General features: G+C 42.3%; 1 non-coding gene and 1 pseudogene across 1 annotated transcript in view; both read right to left on the reverse strand.

Moving 5' to 3' along the window:
- LOC142357100 (large subunit ribosomal RNA) overlaps nucleotides 1-993 on the reverse strand; it is a gene marked incomplete at its 3' end in the record, with an annotated part of 3,493 nt that extends 2,500 nt beyond the window's left edge. The window contains exon 1 of the ribosomal RNA XR_012761548.1: nucleotides 1-993. This exon is cut by the window's left edge and continues 2,500 nt beyond it. This is a non-coding gene — a ribosomal RNA (large subunit ribosomal RNA).
- A 1,683-nt stretch (nucleotides 994-2,676) lies between these two features.
- Nucleotides 2,677-2,828, reverse strand: LOC142357099 (5.8S ribosomal RNA; annotated as a pseudogene).
- Nucleotides 2,829-8,944: the final 6,116 nt, after the last annotated feature.

Consider the following 8,944-nt stretch of genomic DNA (forward strand, 5'->3'; position numbering starts at 1 on the left):
TATCCTGAGGGAAACTTCGGAGGAAACCAGCTACTAGATGGTTCGATTAGTCTTTCGCCCCTATGCTCAGGTCAGACGATCGATTTGCACGTCAGAACCGCTTCGGGCTTCCACCATGGTTTCCCGTGGCTTCGCCCTGCCCAAGCATAGATCACCATCTTTCGGGTCGTGTGCTACTTGCTCTGGATCAGTCATGCAATAAGAGCAAAACCGTCCGTGGTTGCGGGACACCGAATCGGCGCCCTCACCACACAAAGTAGTGCAATTCATAAAAATTACACTGTTCACTTTCATTTCGCGTGTGCGCTTCTTTCAATGAGCGACAACACTTGCAAGCAACTCACACTCCTTGGTCCGTGTTTCAAGACGGGCTGTAGAGAGCATTGAATAGGAAGTTGAGGTCAGACAGGCAATCAAGATCAATTTATCTCATTTTGTTTAGAATCAACAAGAAGAATTCCGAGGAAAACTTCTGCTCGATTCATTAACAAGATTTGCCAAAAGACGACAACTACACTACTCGGTAGCCGAGAATATAATATCAAGGCATTGAGTATGGTAACGCTCACTCCAGTTCCCCTTCAACAGTTTCACGTACTTTTCACTCTCTCTTCAGAGTGCTTTTCAACTTTCCCTCACGGTACTTGTTTACTATCGGTCTCGCTTTATAATTAGCTTTTGGAGAGACATATCTCCAGCTTCGAGTTGCACTTTCAAACAACTCTACTCATAGGAATGAGCCATTATGACTGGTATCGAAAATGACCTTTACAGGATTTTCACCTTCTTTGATGCTACTTTCCAGTAGACATCAGGACAAATTCACCAGTCTAGCATCAAACCATACCGGACACCGAGAAATGTTGCCATTTCTCTTCCCGATGAGCTTTTCCCTGTTCATTCGCCATTACTAAGGGATTCTCAGTTGATTTCTTTTCCTCCCCTTACTGATATGCTTAAGTTAAGGGGGTTCTCTCGCCCAATTCAGGTTATGTAGTTGATTGTCTCTTAATTGGTTCACTGACCAATATGAGACAGAAACCGATTCAGCAGTTTTGTTCGCTACTACTATCAAACACAGGTCGAAGTTTCCATTCAGTCATTAATTCCAACTTTCAAATGTTGTTGTTTCAGCTTTCGCTTACTAGAAGCAACATAATACTCGCTGCAATACAGACCTCGGGAAACCCTCACCGTGAATAAGGTTCACTCACATATTTCACTACATTTTGCGTGGGATTGGAGATGAGGCTACTCGTTCTTGCTCAGTACTAGGCTGAAAATTAACGAAACTTCGTTACAAACGTTCACATGTTGATGTTTCCGCTTTCGCGTACTCGAAACAACATAATACTAGTCTTTGTAATTTAGTTTCATAATTTCAACTGTTCTCATGCAGAATTTTTGCTCATTCTTATCCCAAATTTTGACCTGGCTACTAGTTACACTCCTTGTACTTATTGCAAAATGACCACAAATTTCAACAGCTTTCACATGTTGCTGTTTCGGCTTTCGCTTACTACAGTCAACATAATACTCGTTGCAAAATAAGTGCTCGGCATCTGCAATTTTCCAAAGACGAAGTTTCGCCAGTTCAATTTTCGCTCGCCAATTATGGCTACTAATTCACACGGTACTGAGCTCAACAACATTAAATTTGTTCAGCAAGACTTTCACATGTTGATGTTTTGGCTTTCGCCTACTAGAAGCAACATAATACTCGTCTTGTTAGCTCATTCAATGAGAATAGCTTTTCCCGTTGAGAATTTTTGCCTTCAATTGGCGTTGTAGTGAGTTTGGCTACTCAGATCACCAAATACTTGTGACAATTCGAACCAGAAATGTTTTCAATTTTCACATGCTGATGTTTCGGATTCAACCTACTAGAAGCAGCATAATACTTGTATTCAACAATTTCTGTATCAAATCCCAGTTTTCTCTGGTGCATCTTTGCCAAACTATTCCAAACTGCCTGAGTCTGAATACCAATTACAGGTACTAGTAAATGCACGTTACTAAGGACTATATAGTTCTAGGTTACTGTACACAACGACGTTCACATGTTGATGTTTCAGCTGCCGCTTACTAGAAACAACATAATACTTATCGTGCATACCTTTCCATAACTTGTCCTTTTCAGATGCATTAGTTTCCCTTTGTCTTGGCTTCTACAGTCAGACTGGCTACTAGTAACAGCACAGTACTAATCACATATCGTTCTACAGTTTGCAGACAACTTTCACATGTTGATGTTTCAGCTTTCGCCTACTAGAAACAACATAATACTCGCTGTATACATTTGTAGTTCTCTATGTAACTTTCATGTGAAGAAGTTTCGCCAGTCTTTTTGACTGTCTCAAATCTGAGTCATGCTTAGGCTACTAGTTGCTTCATAGTACTTATCGCCTCGAGATCATTGAACAAAACTTGATTTTCACATGTTGCTGTTTCAGCTTCCGCTTACTAGAAACAACATAATACTAGTCTCATTAAGTTCCGTCTCTTTGCAATTTTCTTATGAAGAAAATTCGCCATCACAATGACTCCAGCAGTTCTTGATCAAGGAATGCAATCATTGATCAGAATGCTATTATTTGAATCGGTTCTGCTTTAAGTGTTCCAATTTTATTGGAAGCACCAACAATAGAACATCAATGTGTTCAATCGAGAGTTATATAACCCTGAATCGGACGCAGTCAACAGCCGAAGCCGAGACCGCCTTTTGCGTTAGAGAGGTCGGTAAACAAATCTTGCGATTCATACCGAATTAACACATATAGCTGTGCTCCTCTTCGTAAAGCGAGCCAAGTGATCCCCTGTTGAAGGATGTATTTGGACCAATCTAGTAGCATTTGGTTTCCAACAAGCTCTCCCAAGTTAGCTTACTTATTGGGCTTTTCAACCAATTCGGTTGGCTACAAGCATCATCAAAGTACTAGCCACAGTTTGATCGCAAAATTCTACGACTTTCACATGTTGATGTTTCGGCTTGCGCTTAGCCTACTATAAGCAACATAATACTAGTCATATCATAGAGCGTGATCAGCTTGTGACGTTCTCATGATGAAGTTTCACCAACAGTGTCTCACTTCGAGCTTAAATCCAGCTACTAGTAACTACACAGTACTGACTGCAACGATAACTTTTATCTATACCTTTCACATGCTGCGCTTTCGGCCAGGGCCTACTAACGTCAACATAATACTCGATATAAACTTTTGTTCATGATGCAGCTTCCCCATGCAGAAGTTTCGCCTTCAAATGCTCTCTTGGCCATATGACGTAAGAAAAGGTTACTAGTAACATCACAGTACTAGCCACAGTTTGATTGCAAAATTCTACGACTTTCACATGTTGATGTTTCGGCTTGCGCTTAGCCTACTAGAAGCAACATAATACTAGTCATATCATAGAGCGTGATCAGCTTGTGACGTTCTCATGATGAAGTTTCACCAACAGTGTCTCATTTCGAGCTTAAATCCAGCTACTAGTAACTACACAGTACTGACTGCAACGCTAACTTTTATCTATACCTTTCACATGCTGCGCTTTCGGCCAGGGCCTACTAACGTCAACATAATACTCGATATAAACTTTTGTTCATGATGCAGCTTCCCCATGCAGAAGTTTCGCCTTCAAATGCTCTCTTGGCCATATGACGTAACACAAGGTTACTAGTAACATCACAGTACTAGCCACAATTTGATCGCAAAATTCTACGACTTTCACATGTTGATGTTTCGGCTTGCGCTTAGCCTACTATAAGCAACATAATACTAGTCATATCATAGAGCGTGATCAGCTTGTGACGTTCTCATGATGAAGTTTCACCAACAGTGTCTCACTTCGAGCTTAAATCCAGCTACTAGTAACTACACAGTACTGACTGCAACGATAACTTTTATCTATACCTTTCACATGCTGCGCTTTCGGCCAGGGCCTACTAACGTCAACATAATACTCGATATAAACTTTTGTTCATGATGCAGCTTCCCCATGCAGAAGTTTCGCCTTCAAATGCTCTCTTGGCCATATGACGTAAGAAAAGGTTACTAGTAACATCACAGTACTAGCCACAGTTTGATTGCAAAATTCTACGACTTTCACATGTTGATGTTTCGGCTTGCGCTTAGCCTACTAGAAGCAACATAATACTAGTCATATCATAGAGCGTGATCAGCTTGTGACGTTCTCATGATGAAGTTTCACCAACAGTGTCTCATTTCGAGCTTAAATCCAGCTACTAGTAACTACACAGTACTGACTGCAACGCTAACTTTTATCTATACCTTTCACATGCTGCGCTTTCGGCCAGGGCCTACTAACGTCAACATAATACTCGATATAAACTTTTGTTCATGATGCAGCTTCCCCATGCAGAAGTTTCGCCTTCAAATGCTCTCTTGGCCATATGACGTAACACAAGGTTACTAGTAACATCACAGTACTAGCCACAATTTGATCGCAAAATTCTACGACTTTCACATGTTGATGTTTCGGCTTGCGCTTAGCCTACTAGAAGCAACATAATACTAGTCATATCATGGAGCGTGATCAGCTTGTGACGTTCTCATGATGAAGTTTCACCAACAGTGTCTCATTTCGAGCTTAAATCCAGCTACTAGTAACTACACAGTACTGACTGCAACGATAACTTTTATCTATACCTTTCACATGCTGCGCTTTCGGCCAGGGCCTACTAATGTCAACATAATACTCGATATAAACTTTTGTTCATGATGCAGCTTCCCCATGCAGAAGTTTCGCCTTCAAATGCTCTCTTGGCCATATGACGTAACACAAGGTTACTAGTAACATCACAGTACTAGCCACAATTTGATCGCAAAATTCTACGACTTTCACATGTTGATGTTTCGGCTTGCGCTTAGCCTACTAGAAGCAACATAATACTAGTCATATCATAGAGCTTGATCAGCTTGTGACATTCTCATGATGAAGTTTCACCAACAGTGTCTCATTTTGAGCTTAAATCCAGCTACTAGTAACTACACAGTACTGACTGCAACAATAACTTTTATCTATACCTTTCACATGCTGCGTTTTCGGCCAAGGCCTACTAACGTCAACATAATACTCGATATAAAATTTTGATCATGATGCAGCTTTCCCATGCAGAAGTTTCGCCTTCAAATGCTCTCTTGGCCATATGACGGAACACCAGGTTACTAGTAACATCACAGTACTAGCCACAGTTTGATTGCAAAATTCTACGACTTTCACATGTTGATGTTTCGGCTTGCGCTTAGCCTACTAGAAGCAACATAATACTAGTCATATCATAGAGCGTGATCAGCTTGTGACGTTCTCATGATGAAGTTTCACCAATAGTGTTTCATTCGAATTGGTTCTGCTTTAAGCTCTCCAATTGTTTTGGATGAACCAGTTTTGCCCTTCGAAGCCACTTTTGTGAGCTTTTGTGGGTCTTTACCAAGAGGATATACCTCAAGGCCTCTTTCAATTCCTTTAAGTTCTTTCAACTCCTTTACAGTTTCTAGGTTCACATAGCTGCAAACCTTATTTCTAGTTTTAAGTCTGGCCAACTTGGGGAGAGTTGGTGCAGACCGTGACCAATTCTAGTAGGATGCCACAACAAGAATGTGATCAACTTAGCTTGTCGATGAACCTGCCCCACATTCAAACAACTCTATCGCCTTTTCCTCGTATAGTTATATGCGAGGGCCTCTCATAGAGAGCGCTGTTAGCAACCTTTTCCACATAGACGATAAAGTTGTGAGTGTTTTGCACATGGCTGTTGTCATCACCACGTGACGAGTCAACTCAGCTTGACTCTCTACACTCCGACAAGCTTTGCACATACGCCTTTAGTTCAGTATGTGTCTTTAATCTGACTCCGGTGCCTCAAGCCGGAAAAATTGTCAGATTATGATCATTATCGGTTAGTCATCCCGATGCAAGATCGTATCGTACTGTCTTTGTCTACCTCCAGATTCCGAAGAACAGGAGGAGACTCTCCCAGACCTACATATCTGGGAGAATGTTCAGAGGGCGAGAAGCTGTGGATTACTCTCCCCTAAGAACTGACTAAACTTTACCCTCGTCCAAGGTAAGTTTATTTTAGCTAGCCTTCTATGTAAAGGATCTGAGGCTAAGCTGTGTTTTTTCGAGCCTTTGGCTCGGAGCAAGTTCAGTGGGCGCCCCGAGTAGCTCAACTCTTTCCCACTGAACAGCGCAACGCTCTGTCACTCGCTGGGATTTTTGCGTGTCGGTTCTAACCACGCGACTTGTGGACCTTTTTAGGCCTTTCTCATTCACAAGTCTATAGCTGGGCTTCTATAACCCAGCTTCTGAGATCTAGATAGCTGCAGTTCTGCTAGGCTGCTTTTGCTAACTAGTCTCCCTTTAAGCAGTCCCTTGCCATGACTGCTGAACTATGTATCCACACAAGTAGTTTTTGAGCTCGATACATAATTCGAGATTGGTTGCCAAGCAATCTCTAGCGACAGAGCGTCATGCGCACTACAGACATGGCCTCTACCAGCAGCCATGCCCGAAGGAATCAATCACTGATCCTTCCGCAGGTTCCCCTACGGAAACCTTGTTACGACTTTTACTTCCTCTAGACAATTAAGCTCGATCCGCTTCATCCCGTTGCCGGAGACCGAAGTCCCAACAGTAGGAATTTGCAATTCTTGCTTAACTATCCAATCAGTAGTAGCGACGGGCGGTGTGTACAAAGGGCAGGGACGTAATCCCTATGAGTTGTTGACTCATAAGTACCAGGAATTCCTGGTTCACGTCTGCAAGTTACAACAGACGATCCCCTTGAAGCGCTGTACTTTTCTCTGATTGCCCAGTCCATTTCGGACCAAGGGCTGAGTACTCAATCTAAAAGTACACAGTGTAGCGCGCGTGCAGTCCAGAACATCTAAGGGCATCACAGACCTGTTATAGCCTCACTTCATCTGCGGTATTTAATTCCGCATAGTTCCTCTAAGAAGTGTTTGAATTCACATATAGTGAATTTCATTATTTAGATGGAGAAGATCTCGTTCGTTATCGGAATTAACCAGACAGATCACTCCACTAACTAAGAACGGCCATGCACCACCGCCCATATAATCATGAAAGATATTCAATCTGTCAATCCTTAAGATGTCTGGACCGGGTGAGTTTTCCCGTGTTGAGTCAAATTAAGCCGCAGGCTCCACTCCTGGTGGTGCCCTTCCGTCAATTCCTTTAAGTTTCGATTTTGCAACCATACTTCCCCCGGAACCAATAAACTTTGGTTTCCCGGTTAATCTCTTGCCAAGTCAAGATCGACTTTGACAAATTGTAGGTTGGTATAGTTTATGGTCAGAATTACGAGGGTATCTAATCCTCTTCAATACTCTGACTTTCGTTCTTGATTAATGAAAACATTCTTGGCAAATGCTTTCGCAGTAGTTTGTCTTGCCACGATCCAAGAATTTCACCTCTAACGTAGCAATACAAATGCCCCCGTCTGTTCCTTTCAATCATTACCGCACTCAGCCAACCGGCATCAATCGAGTAGCGGGTCATTCTCCATTATTCCATGCTTTATTATTCGATCCCAAAGGATGCTTTGAACACTCTAATTTTCTCAGGGTGAAAACACCGTTTCCACAGTTCGTCACATTTAAGTGCAAACTATTTCTTCGATGCGAAGGATGAGCGGAACGAGTCAACAGATTTAACTGAAGACCATGTTGCCGTTCTACTCAAACAGATCCAACTATGAGCTTTTTAAACGCAGCAACTATTGCATACGCTTGTAGAGGCTGGTATTACCGCGGCTGCTGGCACCAGACTTGCCCTCTACTCGTTCATCAATGGAGCTTTTAAGTCCATTCCATTCTGATTACAAACCATAAAGGTTCATATCATTATTTCTAGTCACTACCTCCTCGTGCGGAGAGTGGGTAATTTGCGTGCCTGCTGCCTTCCTTGGATGTGGTAGCCGTTTCTAAGGCTCCCTCTCCGGAATCGAACCCTGATTCCCCGTTACCCGTCACAACCATGGTAGTCCGTTACACTACCATCATAGGTTGATAGGTCAGAAATTCGGAAGTTCCGTCCCCAAGCCGAAGCTATCTGGGATCTTTCAGTTACTAGGACTCATCACGGGATGTGTCTGTACTTAGCAAATCACCCGGTGTAGTCTTGTAAAAGTCTCCGACAGTGTCGGACAATCAGCATGCATTAGCTGCAGGGTTACCGCAGTTATTCATTTAGCTTGCAAATCAACTAATAGATAGTAACTGATTTAATGAGCCATTCGCGGTTCCACTTTTTCAAGCTTCGCTTGCACATGCATGGCTTAGTCTTTCAGACAAGCATATGGCAACTGACAGGATCAATCAGTTTAATTGTACTTTGAACAATCTTTCGATTTGTTCGAATTTAGAAAGACATAGCCTTGCGGCCTCGTCAATCTTGCTTTGAGCTTTTTAAATCACGAAGAGTTTCAATGCATGCTTTGGCATGGCTACTAGTTACTACACAGTACTCTACACACTTAGAGTTACCCACGATTACACATTTCACATGCTGATGTTTCGGCTCGGCGTACTAGAAACAGCATAATACTATGTGTACTGGTAGATAGCGCTCTGTGAGCATTTCCCATGAGCAGGTTTTGCCCTCCAAATCTCTGTTCTACTGTTACCAATACCGGCTAACAACTGTATCATACTAGGGAGAATTGACTCATGATTTAAAAACCAGATGTTCACATGTCGATGTTTCGGCTCTCGCCTACTAGAAACAACATAATACTAGTCTGTTAAAAATCTCAATCACGCCGCCTCTTCAGATACAGAAGTTTTACCTTTTATTGGTTAGAGAACAGCTTTCCAGCTGTCGACATGGTTACTAGTAACAACACCGTACTCAACACAAAAACTTTTCAACTTCACAACTTTCACATGCTGATGTTTCTGCT

The sequence above is a fragment of the Convolutriloba macropyga genome, unplaced genomic scaffold (assembly GCF_964194025.1).
Source record: "Convolutriloba macropyga unplaced genomic scaffold, txConMacr16.3 SCAFFOLD_4740, whole genome shotgun sequence".
Lineage (NCBI taxonomy): Eukaryota > Metazoa > Xenacoelomorpha > Acoela > Convolutidae > Convolutriloba > Convolutriloba macropyga.